We start from the raw sequence: 18,289 nt of genomic DNA on the forward strand, positions 1-18,289 counted from the left end.
GATGTTTTCTATCATGCGATGTTGCGTGATTTGGAAATCACTGCATGTTCTATCTTTCTGCGTTTTGCTATTTTTCCACGCCCATGTTTACCTATGGAGGCTATCACGCGGGAAAATGCGATCACCAGTGTGAAGGAGCCAAAAGGATGCATTTACACGTGACACAGCAGTTTTAACCCTTTCAACTAAAAGGGTGTAGCCTGCTGCAGAACCACATTAAAACGTGCTTCATAATCGATACTCAATTCGTAGAATGTGAACGCACCCCGGGACTTTCATACTGGTAATCCTTATCAGATCAGAGAGGTTCCAACTTCCAGCACCCCTGCCCATCAGCTGTTTCTCTCTAGATAGATAGATATGAGATACATATGAAATAGATTGATAAGTAGAGATGAAATAGATATGAAATAGATAGATGTGAGATAGATATATAAATATGAGATAGATAAATAGATGTATAGATATGAGATAGATATATATGAGATAGATAGATAGATAGATATTGATAGAAGATAAATATATATGAAATAGATAGACATAAAGATATGAGATAGATAGAGATATGAAATAGATAGATATGAGATAGATAGATAGATAGCTATGAGATAGATAGATAGATAGATAGATAGATAGATAGATAGATAGATAGATATGAGATAGATAGATAGATATTGATAGAAGATAAATATATATGAAATAGATAGACATAAAGATATGAGATAGATAGAGATATGAAATAGATAGATATGAGATAGATAGATAGATAGCTATGAGATAGATAGATATGAGATAGATAGATAGATAGGAGATAGATACATAGATAGATAGGAGATAGATACATAGATAGATATGAGATAGATAGATAGATATTGATAGATAGCTATGAGATAGATAGATAGCTATGAGATAGATAGATAGATAGATAGATATGAGATAGATATGAGATAGATAGATAGATAGATAGATAGATAGATATGAGATAGATATGAGATAGATAGATATATATGAAATAGATAGATAGATAGATAGATATGAGATAGATAGACATAAAGATATGAGATAGATAGAGATATGAAATAGATAGATATGAGATAGGAGATAGATAGATAGATAGATATGAGATAGATAGATAGACAAATAGATAGATATGAGATAGATAGATAGATAGATAGATAGCTATGAGATAGATAGATATATATGAAATAGACAGATAGATAGATATGAGATAGATATGAAATAGATAGATAGATATGAAATAGATATATAGATAGATATTGATAGAAGATAGATATATATGAAATAGATAGAGATATGAAAAAGATAGATATGAGATAGATAGATAGATAGATAGATAGATAGATATGAGATAGATATATATGAAATATATATGAGATAGATATATATGAGATAGATATGAAATAGATAAATAAGTAAGAGATGGTTATGAAATAGATAGACATGAGATAGATAGATATGAGATAGTTAGCTAGCTAGATAGATATGCGATAGATACATATGAAATAGATAGCTATGAGATAGATAGATATGAGATATGAAATAGATATTATATATGAGATAGATATGAGATAGATATGAAATAGATAAGATATGAGATAGATATGAAATAAATAGATATGAGATAAATAGATATGAAATGGATATATTTGGGATAGATAGATACACTCATACAAAGTAGTGAGATTTGTAAGTCGCACCATGTCCTATCTTTTGCGTTATGATTTTTTTTATTGCTAATGTTTCCCTCTGGGGACTTAATTTTATCTCATTGCAATGTATGAACTTGAGCGATGGGTTTTTAACATTAGCAACTCCTATCATCTATCGCGAGAAAAACGCAAGAGAAAATCGTAAGCGGCAAGAAAAAGCTGCCCCGAGAATGCGAGGCGTTTTCATGTGAAAACAGCCTCTCATCACTTCGGGAGGCAGGGAATCTCTGACAGCCACGGCGGAGGTTTGCCGAGTTTCTCCCGTTTTTGTCAGTGGGAAACCTCACATTGCATTGCATGCACCTAGCACACAGAATGATAGAACATGTCGGGATATGCTTCCCACATCGCATTGCGGTGCCATGCAGGAAAACATTGCTTATATGTATAACCCCATCAAAAAGAACGGGGGTTCATATTTGTGCAAGATTTATCTGTCTCCCAACGCACAAATCTTGCACGACTTTAGCCCCCGTGTGAAGCCGTTCTAAGGCTAGCTTCACAGGGGCATATTAAGGTACATATTCGCGCGTGCAATACACGGTGAATACAACCCATTGATTTCAATAGGTTTGTTCACATGGGCGTAATATTTTTTGTACATTTTGGTTGCGCAAACAAGATGCAGTATGCTCTATTTTCCTGCAAATTTGTGCAGCAAAAGCCTCCATAGAGGCCAATGTGGATGCGCAAATGTACGTCCAATATGCTAGGAGGCGCATGAAACACTGCGCAGGAAAAAGAACACTTTAGACTAGTTGGTCATTTCAATGGCTGCGAGCATCAGTACTCTCTTTTAGCGCAAAAAAAATACTCATGCCTTGTGCATGCAAAAAGTATAGTAAAATACGCGGCTATAAAAAAGCAACGTTCGTTCTGAAACTAATGCGGCGCTCATGTGGAGCCGGCCGTAATCTTATCAAAACTAAGTGAAAAAGCTGGCATTATTGTTTAGAACTGCAGCTTTCATTTTTCCAGAAAGCAGTTAAAATAATGAAAGCTGGAGTTGTGTAGAAAGTTGTCTGTCAGGCCTCTAACTCCGCACTCACATCTGCTTGTACATGCAGATTTAGCAGAATTTCGTGGGAAGGTGTAGCTGAAGGACTGCTGAAGGACGCGCCGCAGTATGGTACTGCATGGAAAAGCAGGTCTTTTACATATCAAAATTTCAGTGTCCCTCCGGGCGGCCAAAGTGTTGAGAGATATGCAGAAGTAGTAACACGTACGGCACCCTGGAGTGCAAACCAACCGGTACCACTAAAAGAAATTAATAAAAAGTCAATACAAATATGCCATCAATAGCAAATGTATATAGCACTGTACACTGTGGAACATGGGGGTCTAGGCGGAAATACTAGCACTCTATAGGGTCCAATAACCTGGCTTCTGTAGTGCCGATCAGATTCCCTTCATGAAAATTAACATTGCAATATCACTGCATTCGCATACAGTATGAGAGTCCGTTGTACTGTATATATATACAGTGATACCTTGGGTTAAGAGTGCCTCAGCTTACAAGCTTTTTGACTTGAGAGCAGGCTCTCCCTCAAATTTTTGCTCTGATTTAAGAGCAAAAACTTGGGTTACAAGCCCTTGCTTTCAATGGGGCCGCTGCTGCCGGTGGCCCCATTGAAAGCAATGGCCTGCCGGCAAGCCTTGCAGTCATTTTCGGGGAAGGGCTTTAAATATAAGCTCTTCCCTGAAAATCATCCCTAGCCGCCGTTTGTTCTCCCTGCATTTCTAATCACCGCCGGCTGAAAAGCTTCAGAGCAGTGCAGGGAGAACAAGCGGCGGCTAGATGCGCCTGAGCCCCGGCAGACAGGTGAGTATATATTTTTTACATTTTTTTACTACAGCTAGGGATGATTTTCAGGGAAGGGCTTATATTTAAAGCCCCTCCCTGAAAATCACTGCGGGGATGCCGGCGTCCTATTGCTTTAAATGGGGCAACACTATACCCACTGAAATACCCAGTGGGAGTGCTTTGCGATCTGGAACAGATTAATGGCTTTTCGATTCATTTCAATGGAGAAAATTGATTTGACTTACAAGTGTTTTGGGTTAAGAGCTCCGTCACGGAACAAATGAAACTCTTAACCCAAGACACCACTGTATATAGTCCGTTGTACTGTATATAACTAGAGCAGGATCTTTTCAGAAGCTTTCCTCTTAGTAAGTCCTGGTTCACATGAGTGGGTTGGATTCTGCATGTGGGAGGCCCGCAGCGAATTCCGTCTGTGAGTGGGGCCGGTAACCCTGTGTATCTGTACTGCAGATGACCGAGGAGACTCGCAGGCGGTCATGCACATTACATTAGTTTTTTTGTTTACTTGTATTTCCTGCACTGTAGCTTAGCAGTGATGCAGTTACCTGCAGCCCATACAACGTGTCAATTGCGTGTGGGCTGCAGATCGGACAGCCTCCATTGACATCAAGGGAGGCCGTCCGTGTGGATTCCACAGCAAAATAGAGCATGCTGCAATTTTTCTTCTGCTCACGGAATACACAATTCATATCTGCGAGTGTGAAGGAAAAATCAAAAGTACATTCCTTTCAATTTCTAGTCTTACCATGGATCGTCCGCAGTGATCACAGAATCCACAATGCAAATCTGCCTGTGTGAGCCCAGCCTAAGGATTTTAGTTAAAAGCCTATACATTCATTGTGAAAGAACAATCTCTCCCGCAGAAGTTGTTGGAATGGAATGAAACTTTCCATGTGTGATTGTAACGTTGATATAAGTAAGTGGTTACAATATCAGCAAAAGGAGAATTTATTGTGGAAAACTGAACACTTGAAGGAAGGCTCTAGTACCCTGTTGTGCCACCTCTAGCTTGGATGTAAGATGTGATATGGATGGGCATGGAGACTCTAGTATCTTATTGTACCGCCTCTAGCTTGGATACAAGAGGTGATATGGGCGGGAATGGAAACTCTAGTACCCTGTTATACTGCCTCTAGCTTGGATGTAAGATATGATGCAGGTGGGCATGGAGGCTCTAGTACCCTGTTGTACCGCTTCTAGCTTGGATACAAGATGTGATATGGGAGGGCATGGAGGCTCTGGTACCCTGTTGTACTTCCTCTAGCTTGAACCCAAGATGTGATACAGGCAGGCATGTATCACATGCTTCTGGCTTGGATGCAAGATGTGATATGGGTGGGCATAGAGGCTATAGCACCCTCTTGGGCCACATCTAGTTTGGATGCAAGATGTGATATGGGCAGACATGGATGTTTTGGTACCCCGTTGTACCACCTCTAGCTTAGATGCAAAATGTGATATGGGCGGGTATGGAGGCTCTAGTATCCTGTTGTAGAAGTATTTGAGAAAAAATGCTTCTTAGTCCACTTAGAAGCCACTTTTTCTCCTCCCTCATGCATTGATCACACTCTCTGAATGTACTGATAAAATCCGTACACAGAAGTCCATACGCAGAAAGACTGGATGACCGTTTCAACCCATAAAAGTCTGGGGAGGAGGGAGGAGAAGGGAGCTGCTGGTGTGAAACAGGGGCAGAGAGATACATTAGTTTATCTAGTAACTGTTTAATCTCACCCCACTACTGGATTCATAGTTACACTGCTCAGGACTGCTGTATAAAGTCCTCCATGAAACTGTTGCCTTTGAGGATGCGCTACAGAGAGAGTGAAACAGATCCTGCTCCCCTACATGTCCAGTGTATGTGAATCATAGCAGTTGGTCTTCACCAATTCCTATAACTGAGAATAGGCAAAACTGTTTCCCCCAAAATTAGACCTACAAGCGCTGCATGTATTTTGAGCCGGTTCTGCAGTGGAATCTCCAACTGGAGGTTCCAACACAGATGTGAAACCAGCCTAACTTCTAACAAATGTTTAATTTTGATTAGCGGGTAAATATGATTGCATGAAAAATGCTAATACATTTGTATCAAAATTGCAGTGCAACAAACAAAAAAACTGTTTGTTTTGTTTATTGTAGAAAATCTAAAAAATGCAGTATAGAAAGTAGTTTAGAAACAGGAATAATGATATACGTTTAAAGAATCTGAAACCCTTCAGGATTTTGTTTGCAAGCTGTCCTAGCCATATAACTGTGATTAAATTGCTGCACAAAGCCATCCATGTGCTGGGGGAGAGACAACTGACGAGAATCATTTGATTATTTCCCTTAAGAAGTTTTGTAACTTCTAACTGTGCCCTTCCTGCTTCATTTTACAGGCAGGCGCCACAGCTACATAGACCCTTTAATGCTTTTACTTCTGAATCTTCAGTTTCTTGCAGATTTTTAAGTAGTGCTTGCCATAAACATAGACAGTCATTAAAAAAGCCCCAAAGGAAGCAAACAGTTTTGCAACTCCTGTTTTATTCTTACCACCTTTGTTTTGACCCTTTTATCATATAATAGATTAAACCCAATGCCAATCACAATGTCTAATCATCAAGCCTTGTAGAAACGCCTAATCGGCAGATAATGACTGAGAGAATATGTTACATACATCATGACAGTAAAATTGCAATGAAAAAGCAATACAAAACAGAATTACCTTAGATACATATTGTAAGTCTTCCACTGGCTTGTGGACTCTTTACAGCCGGAAGATTTCATCTGGGGGGTTTTAATAACTTGTCTGGAATGTGTCGACAACTGATATGTCTTCGCCAGGAAGTGACCTTAGCCCTATGTACCTTCAGGTATGTCAGTACCATCATAGGCTACTAGTCATATGACAAATGTGCTAAATTAGTTCAATTTCATTACCTTTAAGTTCAGGTACGCCTTTGCTTAGATGACTATATAAGAAAATAAACCCATATATTATAGACTATGCATGTAGAGAAGGAATCCAGCACTTCAGGAAACACGTGAAAGGAAAATTTATCTTACAAGACAGGCAGAGTAAAATGCATGCATAGGTTACCAAATTCCTACGCGTTTTGAACAGAAGCTCTTACTCATTGCACATTCTAAAAACATGTGCATCCCACACCTTTAACCCGTAATGATCAAGCAGAGTAAATTTACAGCATTTAGTCCTGGACTGTAATCCTTGGTGATAAAAAAAAATATGACGTGGGATTAAAGCTCCTGCACATGCAATCTAACAGGAGCAGGTCGGGTCCTCAGCAGTTAGTGACAGCTGAGGACCCAGGAGGAAAGATAGAAAAGTGTTTTTTAACTGCTTCTACCTTTTCCTTTAGAGGATACATAGTTCTCAGCTATATAATGAAGAGAGAAATCTGAAGTGTTGCTTCTGGTATTTGACCTAGCAGAGCTGCAGGGTCCTAGCAGACCCAGATCAGCTCTGTTAGTGACTACAGGAGGATATTTACCCCTGTAACTGGGGTTCCTATGGGTACTGCTCATATGGATGATTAGACTACAGTGAAAAAGTGTAAAATTAAAAATAAAAAAGACAATGTGAATGACCCTTAGAGGTCTTTTATGATGTAATGGGGGTCATGGATTAAAAAAAATAGTTACAAAATAAGTAAAGCAAATTACAGAATAAAAAAAAAAAAAAAAATATATATATATATATATATATATATATATACACAAAGAAAATTAACCACCGCCGACTCCAAGCAATAATTTTGGCAGCTGAAGAAAAAAAAGAGGGCAGTAAAGCCACCTTATGGGTTTAAAAATTATCCCTCTTTGGTCTGAGTCCAGTCATTAATGAGATGATGAAGAAGATAAAAGTAAAAATAAAATTACAAATTATTGATAAGCAGTATAGCAACCAAGAGGCATCCATAGAAAACCATCAATACTAATCCTTAACATTAAATTTGTGGTTTACTCCACAAGGGATTCTTGTCTTCAGTGTAAAAATGCAGGATGCTTCTTGGTGTACGAGTGTTCTCTCGTGATCTCTTCCTCTTTTAGGTGGCAAACCTTTCTCAATTCCTTTAACAATTAAATTTGGAAGCATCCCCATTGGGATACTGGGCAGAGTGTCTTAAAACCACCGACAGACTACTGCCTCTGCTCACACTTATTCTAGTAATAAATCATCACTTTGTAAGATGGGAATAAGCTCCACCTACAGACAATAACTAATTGTGAAAAGTCGCCTGAAAAGACAAGTACACTTTGAAAAATATCTGTAGTCACATAATTGACCTTTGTTTTATGTTCAGGTGAGCAAGTGAGCACCATGTATAGGGAACACCAGGTGAAACTATCACGAATTAACACCTCTCCCTATCTTCTACAAAGGAAGATGATTATGGACCTACCTGAGCGGGGACATCGCTCCAATAAGGGGTGGTCTTAGGATCTGGGCCCTTACTGGCCCTAGGAACCCACGCACCCAGGCTAAGACGCATACACATGCCGCCACCGACAGTGACAACTGGACAGAGTAAGAAGACACACACAGCCATAATCACACCATACAGCAGCCAATATACAAACACTAGTAGCAGATGTTAATGCTATAATTGCCAGGTATTTGTTGAGATTTTGGCCAAAATATGGAAGCTAGCGGGTCACGTCACGGCTCCCAGCTATACTACTAGTCCCTACACTAACCAGAAGTCCAGCGACATAACCAAACAAAACCACAAGACACAAACCTTTCTTGCAGCCACCACACATAGAACCTGCTCAAACCACACATAGAGAGAGAATGAGAACAGAGAAAGCTGACCACATCCACACCTGGGAAGACAGCTTTATGTGTACTGACCTGGAGCGATTGGCTGACTGGAGACACACATACACACAGCCAGCACAATCCCCACACCTGAGCAGGAAAGCTCCAGAAAACTTGTAGTACAGCTGATCTCAGGAGACAGACATGACACTTTCTTTTGTGACCAATACTTTTCAGGTGTTTAATCTCTTAGACCTTGCCTACACACCTAAGTACAGACTGTGACTCCGTTTTTTCTGAAACTGTCTATTCTGTTGTCAATCATATAGTCCTACTATATGGATAGTATGCTTTATAAACAATTTGTAATCCGTTGTAAGTACAGTAAATGTAGGAGGTATATATATGAAACTTTAGACAGAACTATTGTCACAGTCTGTGACCAGCTTGTATAATGTCTGTCCAATGACATTGCATTGGTCATTATACAAGTCTTATCCTGGGTCTAGGTGTTACTGTTTATTGTCTCAGCTCTGGTGGTCGTGTCCTTTGGAGCTTTGCTGCTAAAGCTAAGTAGTATTCTTGTTGTTTATTTCTGTGTTTATGCAAAGTTGTGCTTTAGTTGTTTATTTGTCTTTTCTTTTTGTTAGGTGTAAGGCCGCCTGCAGACGAGCAGGTCGGATCTGGCGGCGAGAATTCTCGCCGCGGGACCCGACCCGAGCGCCTGCATGGACGAGCGCGTACTCACCCGCGCCCCGCGGCCCCGACTATTTCATGTGAGTGACGGGTGAGTGACGTCTGCGAGCCCCGCACAGAATAGGACATGCTGCGGTTTGTTTGCCGCGCGAGATTTCGCGCGGCCATCTGCAAAGGAGTGCGTATTGTAATGCACTCCTATGCAGGCTTTTAGTGGTGGAAATCCCGCGGGAAATCCCGCGGCAGGATTTCCGCCACTGAAAGCCTGCATAGGATTGCGTTAACAAACGTAATCCTATGCAGACGGCCGCGGTTTGGCCGCACGAAATCTTGCGCGGCAAACAAACCGCGGCATGTCCTATTTCTGTGCGGGGCTCGCAGAGCTCCGCACAGAAACATCACACACCCGGCCGCTGACTCCGGGCTGCGCATGCGCCGGCTGACCGGCAGCCGGCACACGTAAGAGCCGGGGCCGCCAGGTGCGGGTGAGTACGCGCTCGTCCCTGCAGGCGCTCGGGTCGGGTCCCGCGGCGAGAATCCTTGCCGCCGGATCCGACCCGCTTGTCTGCAGGCGGCCTTAGTGGTTGAGGCATGGGACATGGAGCCTCCCTTTTCAAGGCGATAACCTTCCTTTCAGACAGGGCTCTTCCTTCCTAGAAGTCAGAATGAGGTTATTGCTTCTATTGTTTCTTCACTACAGGCCGCGGTCTGCCCCCTGTGTAAACACAGCCTCGCGTTTGTCCTGAACGGGGTGCGTTTTGCGTTCAGGGTGAACGTGGCAGCTATCTTCTTTCTCAGTATGTGGTTGCATTTATATTTATGGCTTATTTAATAGAATAATAAGAGCACACCAAAAATAAATTTCCAAATATTCTGTGCTTTTGCATACGGCTGATCCAATCTAAATCCATAGTGAATTCTTCAGATGACTTCCATTATTATAGCATAAAGATTTTCTTAAATTGTTCCACATATAAACATCTTTTATTTCCCTTGCATTCTGGTAACAGATGGCTCTGTATCCGTTCGCTGCTGTGTTCCATCCTTCCTTTTTTCAGATCAACATATTTGGACAGCAGGAGTATCCAAAATATTAACGAAAGTAAAAAGCCATAAAAATAGCAATAAAAATTGTGATATAAATATCTTGTTTTTATGAATTAATTGAATTTTCTCTGCTTTATAACTTCCGATACAATATGCATGATGAAATCTTTAAGACTGCAGGATTCAGTTTAATTAAAGGATATTAGGCACCAAATGTAAATATTCAGGTTTCATTAACCCCATAAGTACGTGGCCCTTTTTTTTCTTTTTCATATTTTTCTTCCCACTTTCAAATAATCATAACTCTTTTATTTATCCAGTATTGTATTTTTTAATGGTACTATTTTATGTACCAATTAATGTACTGAAAAACTTTTTAAAAATTCTAAGGGGAATGAAATGGAAAATAATACACAATTCTGCCATCTTTGGGGGAAGGGGTGGTCTTTTATCTACTGCGTTCGCACTGCAGCAAAAATGACATTATAACTTTCTACTAATGGTCAGTAGAATTAAAATGACGCCAAATTTAGATAGTCTTTTTTGCTGTACTAAATATATATATATATATATTCCCAATTGTCTCCATGACAGCAGCACCTGAGATTGCCTCCTCCTGATAGGACAGGAACACACAGAGATGTTCAAAAGCTCCCCCCTCTCCCACCTTGCTCAGTGTATCGCAGAGACATGCTGGGTGGAAGTCCCAGCAAATAAATACTTACAATGGATCGGGTAGAGCCCACAGCACTATGTGACCGGTGTGATGACACAATTGTGTCGGCGTCGTGGGATGTAGCGGCTAACGTGGCCAGATGGCAGGTGGCACGAAATTTTTAAAAAAGGCATTTAAAGGAATCCAAGTGAAGATAAGAGGAAAAAGGTGGATCCGCCTGGCCATCACAGAGCATATAGGGTGATAAATACAGAGGTCCACACTAGACTTAAAGCCCACTGTACGAGGGCTGTATCCGCTCCTGCGCCGAACATGCCTCGGTATCGGTAGAACAAGCATGCAAGGCTGCGGTATGGAAAAGACCCCATACTTTCATCAAACAACGAAGGGTAGATATTCAGGTGGACGAGGATCTGGCCTTCGACCACAATGTCCTCTCTGCCTACTCTGACCCTGACAAAAATTTAGTTGGTAAGTCTCAGGTGGTGCTGTCATGGAGATGACTGGGAAATATATAATATATAGTGGTGTCCGGTATTGCAGCCCGAGTAAATGGCTCTGAGCTGCAATACCACATACAACCTGTGGACAGGTGTGGCTCTGTTTTTATATATATATAAATCTGTCCACAGGTTCTATGTGGTATTGCTGCTCAGAGCCATTTACTCGGGCTGCAGTACCGGACACAACTCATCAACAGGTGTGATGCTGTTTCTGAAAGAAAGCAGACATTGTCATTTAATCCTGGATTAGGCCCAATGTCCACATGCATGCACGGATTCCACTGCTGAATTCCGCAGCCAAATCCAGCAATGCTCACGGCCATGGGGAGGAAAAAAGGTTTTCTTACCTCTCCGGCTCCAGCGTGAATCTCCTCTGTGCCAGCCGGATCTTTTTTTTTTAATGTCCTGCTTTCCTGCGGATCTGCGGCACAGCCACAATGACAGCTGCGGGTGTGCCACAGATAGGACGGCTTTCATTGACTGCAATGGAAGCCGCCCCACGGGATCCGCAGACAAAATGGAGCATGCTGCGATTTCTTCCCGCTCATCCAATCCGCACGTCGGGAGAAAATCACATCCGCAGGATAATGCATCCCTATGGGCTTCTAGAGCTGCGGATCTCCTGCGCGGGAGACGCGCGGATTTTATAATTAAAATCCCCCCGTGGACATTGGGCCCTAGAGCTTCTTCACACGGGCGTATTTACATGTTTTTGCGTGCTTAACACAAAGAATAGAACCCATTGATTTCAGTGTGTTTGTTTTTCGTGTGCAGTAGAAAGTAGGACCTGCCCTATCTCTCTGCTTTTTGTGCAGCAAAATTCCCATAGAAGTCTATAGGAAGTGCGCAAATACGCAATGGGAAGGGTGTGACACTGCGCAAAATGCGGGGAAAAGAACACATTTGGACTTCATTAGGTTGAAATAGCCATTAAATCCACATGTGTGTCACATGCGCATGTGAACTGGCCCTGCGCGAGTAAAAAGTACAATAATATGCGCAGACACGCAAATCTACCTCAACAACCTCATTCATGCACAAAAACGTCGCGAAGAGACAAGTGTTTGTACACATAGGCTCATGTGAAGCAGCCCTAACTATGTTAGGCTACATTCACACGGGCGAACGGGATATCGCGCTTGCCAACGTGTGGTTTCCATGACTCTTCGAAACGTATCACATCACTTCTATGAAATCGCAGTCTCGCGAGTGAAAGGATCGCAGCTGTTTCCCATTGACTTCAATAGGAAACATTACATTGCACTCGTATGCAAATCACATGGCATGACAGTGCCAGGCAATGGCTTTTAAGGTCCCGTTTAAAAAATGGGCAAGGCGTTCCAAGGGAAAGCCCAAAGATCGAACATGCTGCATCCTGCGAAGAAACAGTCACCAGTCTGAAAGAATCCATTAAAAAGAATGGATTTCGTATTCGCTGGGGTTTTGTGCGCATCGCATTGCACAGAACGCACGGGAGAATATCACTTGTGGTAATAAGCCCTTAATCACAATTCCCCAATTACTTTAACCCCCTTTCTTGCTGTGTAATCATTCAAAAGGGTCCTTGAAGAAGTCAGCAAAGTCTTCCTGCTGTGAAGCTGCTGTTACTGTTGCGCGGCCTGCAGAACCCCACTAATGTAGGCCGAGGGATCGCTCTGCCGTCTGGTTGAACGCTCGCGCCCGCCAGATGTTTGCATTTGAAACTACCTACATTACAGATTTGAGTCTCCATTGTGAAGTTAATGGCTTGGTGCCAGGAACATAATTATGGATCTTCAATTTTAGGAAAATTTCTGTATTTTGCTCAAATGTTTGTTCTTCTACATGGAGGAAACCAATGTCAAGTCTCCTGCAACTGCTTGACAAAGTCATTTATATGGAGAGGGGCGTACCGAGGACTAGTTATACAGAGTGTTTGCTTTATTCTCACTTGTATCAATACCGGAAACACTTTGCATGATTAGTGCTGTGGATCAAAATACTTCTATGTCCGCGCCGCTGTATACCATGTGTGCCACTGATGGGCTATAAGGGTACTCAATGGTTAGCTTTGCCTTGTAGCATTGGGATCTTGGTTTTGAATTTGACTTGGGCCGGCTTCACACAAGTGTATGCGCAAATGTGCATGCATTAGCGCGGCGTATTTGCGTCATAAACATTGTGCTTTTAAACGCATTTTTGTGCATTTTACTGTTCTTTTTGCGCTTACAGGGATATTTTACATGGGCGGGGGACACACTTGTGGCATGATTTAACCCCTTGAGTGGCGGGTTTCCTACCACCCTGTCGTGTCCACCAGGGCAGGTTTTTTAAAATGGTCTAATCATTGAATTTCAACTAGTTTTGCAGTTGCGTCTCAAGAGCCATAACTTTTTCATTTTTCCATTGACATGGCCATATGAGAGCTTGTTTTTTGCGGGACAAGTTGTGATTTTTTAAACAGGGGGGAGGAAAAAAAGAAATGGGGAAAAAAGAAAAAAAGGGCCATGTCATTAAGGGGTTAAATAATGTATTAACTTCCTTCTCTGGGTCATTACGACGCATGGATACCACATGTGTGATTGTATTTTTTATTTTTTACAAAGTAAAGGGAGACAAGTGTTTTTTTAATTTTTTTAATAATTTTTTAACTTTTTTTTTTTTTAATTTTTAAAAATTTTTTTTTTTTTGTCCCTTTAGGGGACTTCCACAGGGACCCATCAGGACCCCTGATCACATTCCGGGGGTCCGATGGTGACAGCCCTTTACATGCTGCAGTGACAACCCTTTACATGCTGCAGTCACATAGACTGCAGCATGTAAAGGGTTAACACAGCAGAGATCGGAGGTTTTCTCTGATCTCTGCTGTAAGAGCTAGTACCTAGCTGTCCTCTGACAGCTAACAACCAGCTCTCCCTGCCACAGAGACCATCGGCTTGCTTCTGACAAGCTGATGGTCTCTATGGCAACTTGTAAACAAAGCAGGACATTGCCGACATGTCGGCAATATCTTCTGCTGGTTTTTCAAAGCCCTTGCTTTGTTCTCTGTGGGTCTGTGCAGGCAGAGCACACTGTCACAGCTTGTGGCATTGTGCTCTGCAGCTCCCATAGTGATACACAGCCCGGAAATCTTCCGGGCTATGTTGCTATGAGCAGTGGAGCTCGTCCCCGGAAATTTTCCGGGCGTGCCACTCAAGGGGTTAAAAGGCTATGTAGCCTAATTAGTTCCAGATGTGTTCTTTTTCCTGTGAAATTGCGCAGCGTAATGCTCAATTCCGCGGGTGTCGGGTGCACATTTGCACACTCCCTATGGGGCCTTTGCTACGCAAATGTACTAAAATAGAGCAAGCTGCATTTTTTTCTGCACGCAAATATATTCATGAGAAGCTCCCTGTCATGTTCGACCTGGATGCAATGAGAAGCAGGACTGTGTCAACAGCGGGCAAAGGAAAACACAAAATCAGAGGCAAAACTGACTCGGCTCCTAAGGCCACTCTCACACAGGCGGTTTTTATAGCGTTTTAGCAGGCATTTGAAATGCCCACTAAAAACGCTGTAATAAGCCTCCATTGATTTCAGTGGGGCTTTTCAGATGAGCATTATAGCGTAGCGTTTCTAATGCCGCGCTAAACAAACCCTGTATGTTTTATTTCAGTGCACTGCAGTGCTTTTTAATGCAGCGGATCACATTGCTATGATGGGGTGCGTTAAAACGCTATTGTCCGCATTTACAAAAGCCGCTCTGAAAAACTGTAAAACACTGCGTTTAAAAAAGTGTAGTTTTTTTCAAACATCTGTGTGGGACTTACCTCACTGGTAAAGATCCCTACCTAAAAGCAGATTGACTGCTCTGATAAGTGCGAACCCCAGGAGTGGTTGTAGTGTGATGGCAGCTGACAAAAACAGGTCAGAGGCACCGTAGCCCCGTACTGGTGCCACAGTCAGAGATGTAGTCTATGTAAGGCCAAAATCAGGCAGAGCTCTTGTGTAAACAGAGCAACAGGCAGAAGGTCAGAGCAGGTGGAAATCAGGTAAATTGTGGTGTAATATCAAGCCGAGGTCAGGACATGAGAAGACAGGAAAGCTGGGTGCCCAGGAACAGGACATAGCTGGGAATCAGGAAGAAATCAGTAATACCTTTGCCTGAACAAACAGAATCCATTGCTCAGGCATCCTCCACTGAGGGACGTTGCCTTAAGTAACCAGAGAACAATCCGAATTACCCAGGGTAGGAAGGCTGGGTGCGCACGCTGGCCCTTTAAGAGACAGACTGGCCACACGTCACACCCTACAGGTGTCACTGACAATGACAGGGATGATGCAGCATCTACCCAACAGACAGTCCACTAGCTAAACATATGGTACAGGCCCCTCTTTAAAAGAAGTGTAGGCCTTACTGCTTACACCCCTAAACATATCAGAATAATGCACACAGTGTGTGCTTACCATTTCGTGAGTCTGACTCCCAGAGGCGTTTGTACAGCCCATTTCCTTCCCCAGACAAGAGCCATTTTCAGAAGGGCTCAGTCAGACAGATTTTATTGAGTCCTCTCATCTCGCTGCTAATTAACTCATTAACAGCCCCGACCCTGCTACACACTTTCCTGATACGTGGCCCCTAGTGGCACAAACACACCACTACAGTGGCTCCTCTGCCGTACTATATAAGAGATCTGTGTAAGCTGTTTTAAATCTTCTCTACCTAGTTTCATTTAGATTAAAGCTGCAATATCAAAAACACCAAATTTGAGCACAACCCTTTGTCATTCTCTCTTCTGGGTGACAAATTGATTCCTAATGCTATAGCTTGTCAAATCCACAATTGTGAGCAATTTTCACTCCATTACTCCGTCACAAGCCGTGAATTGACTGATTTGTGCCTCCAGATACAAGATACAGGGAAGTGTCAGAATAAGTTACAAGTACAGTCACTGTACTACTACGTAGATTAACAATTTGTGGGAAGATTACCAATGATGTAAACTTTTTCCTAGTTACTGTAGTTGCTATGTGTCTCTATTATTAATAATCTTTATTTATATAGCGCCAACATATTCCGCAGCGCTTGCAATACAGGGGAAATAAAACAAGACCACGGTTACATGAAGCAATCAATTGATGGAAACAGTAGGGGTGATGGTCCTGCTCCGACAAGCTTACATACTACAAATAGTGGGGTGATACAGAAGGTAAAGGGCTTGAGATGTGCACGGTATGGCGAGGTGGAGAGTGTGGGATGCTATACACATAGACAATGGTCAGGCTGTATAGTGGCGGAGTCAGTATGACTGCAGATGCCGGTTGATTATGGCTAGCAGGAGCTGCAGTCGGTAGGACAGGAAGCATGTTATCAGGCGGAGTACAGAGGGGTTTGGTTTAGGGGATATGGTATGCCTTCCTGAAGAGGTGCGTTTTTAGAGCACACCTGAAGTTTAGTGTGTCAGTGATTGCCCGGATATTTTTTGGTAGGGCATTCCAGAGGACAGGTGCTGCTCTGGAGAAGTCTTGGAGGCGGGAATGAGATGTTCGAATTAAAGGGGCATTGGGAGGGAGTGGGTAGGGTGGTGAATTGAGATAAGGAAAGCAATGTAGGGTGGGTCGGTGCTGTGGAGCACTTTGTGGATGAGGGTAGTGAGTTTAAATTGTATTCTGTTTTTGACGGGCAGCCAGTGCATGTGCAAATATCCATGCAGACATGGCCATGTGAAGAAGCCCATAGGCATAGTGCCCAATGCTACCATCAACTGGCATCGTATTATTGAAACGAAACCCTGTGAATCTCAACTAGCTAATTCTACAGTAAATGGCTTGATAAAGCCAAGGTGATTTGTAAGAATGTACATTGCTAATTATCCTGAAACTCCCCCCAAATTAGCAACACACTGTTTCTCCTTTCCCAGCACTGTCTGATACATTTTTAATAGTTTACACCTCTCTAAAAGCCTTTTGATTCCTTGTTATCAAAAAATTGATAGATGTGTACGGAATTAGAGATAGTATAGCTGGAAGCCTTATTCACTTCTCAAATTTTAATTGAAACTGAGGAAATCAATTTTCTATAATATATAGAAGGATAATAATATTCCTGGCCAATATTCCTGAATATTGGCACTTAATAATGCATTGTACATGCTTGTATCCATTGGTCAGCCTTAAAAGAGCATATTCCACCTAGCATTGATTCTCTATAGTAGAAATGTTGTCAAGAAGCAGTTACAAATAAAAAAAGACCCTGAGAGATCACTGCCTATTACCGCACATCATTGTCTATTGATCCTCATCATATTAGAGTGCCCTGAGAGATTGTTGCCCATTATTTCTCATTACTTCTCATTCAGGCAAAGACTTGTAACACAAGGCAGTTTCTGCTTCATTTCTCTGCATGTCCAAGTCACAAACAATTCTAGCTGATAAGAGTACCCGGAGACACCTCTTATTGTGTACATAGATAGATATGAGATGCAAATAAAGTCATAAAGGAAATCTTTGGCATAAAAACTTCAATTTTTGGTCTGTGACTGTTTCTTCGTATAGTATAACGGTATTCATCACTCCGAAAGTTAGTTTACTATATATACTACATGTGTTAGAAATATACTTCGTCTTATCAAATGCAAAAAAGCCACATATATATAATAATACAGATTAAATACAAATAATCTTTATTTACATAGCACCAACATATTCTGCATGATTTAACAAGTCAGGAGGAACATTGACAAAGTCAGACTTAACCCCTTAGTGACCAAGCCTGTTTGCACCTTAATGACCAGGCCAAATTTTGGAAATCTGACATGTGTCACTTTAACATAGAATAACTCCGTAAAGGTTTTGCATATCCCAGTGATTCTGACATTGTTTCTTCGCCACATATTGTACTTCATCTAGGTGGTAAAAATAGATTGATAGAATTTGTGTATATTTATTAAAAGCGCCAAAATTCCACCCCTGAATGCACAGTGTAAAAGATGGGCCACAGATGTGTTGTGCTCTTCTGGCACCTAATCAGTGATGAAAATACCCTGTTTCCCCGAAAATAAGACATGTCTTATATTCATGTTTGCTCCCAAA

The sequence above is a fragment of the Eleutherodactylus coqui genome, chromosome 9, assembly GCF_035609145.1.
Source record: "Eleutherodactylus coqui strain aEleCoq1 chromosome 9, aEleCoq1.hap1, whole genome shotgun sequence".
NCBI classification, from domain to species: Eukaryota; Metazoa; Chordata; class Amphibia; order Anura; family Eleutherodactylidae; genus Eleutherodactylus; species Eleutherodactylus coqui.